The sequence below is a fragment of the Rhagoletis pomonella genome, unplaced genomic scaffold (genome assembly GCF_013731165.1).
Source record: "Rhagoletis pomonella isolate Grant_MI unplaced genomic scaffold, Rhpom_1.0 Rhpom_scaffold_00002, whole genome shotgun sequence".
Taxonomy (NCBI): Eukaryota; Metazoa; Arthropoda; class Insecta; order Diptera; family Tephritidae; genus Rhagoletis; species Rhagoletis pomonella.
The window spans coordinates 39550865-39551666 of NW_023458556.1; positions in this window are offsets into that span (position 1 = coordinate 39550865).

Here is an 802-nt window from a genome sequence, read left to right on the forward strand (position 1 = left end):
TGGGTGTTCAAACAATTGGGATACGATTTACACCAAATTTTAGCAAATATCCAATCGTTTGACACTGCCTTTAAACTTGTATTTATAGGGATGTTGGTAAAGAACGAACTATAAAAAACTAACCGAAATTAAATAACAAAAAAATAATATTTTAAAACTTGTCAAAATTTGGTGCGGCTATAATATTTTCGACTACTGTACATAAGTTGGCTATGATTACTCGGCCGTGCGATCATAGTAGCACAATGCCACTCATATTTGACTTACAAACAAAATACGGGCAGGAATTTCAAGATTTCAACCCTGTTTTTATGAAACATTTTATTTTTATCAGTATTTTGCTTTTAATCAAAATATGTTGAAATAAAAGTGAAACTAAAAAAAAATTTGAACAGTATGTATATGCATGTTAGGGTGGTCAAACGTTTATTCCTCCAGACACCCTCAAATCCGAAGAGAACCAAAAATTAGTAGACTTTTTTATTATCGATTAACATTTACATGGGAAAAATAAATTTTTTCTTATAGTCGCTATCAAATCGTTAAAAATAAATATTTTTAATATATTAGTCTTATCCTTCAGAAGTTTTTAAAAAATAAGACTGTGATACTACTTAACTTAAAAATTTAACTAAGTGTGGCCTTCGAACAATCACCGGAGCACCTTGGTATATGCGAAATGAGAACATTCACCGCGACTTGAGAATACCAGAAGTACGAACCGAAATAGAACAACGGAAGACGAAATATGTATCGAAGCTTTTAGCGCACCCAAATCATTTAGCAAGATCTTTATTGCGTG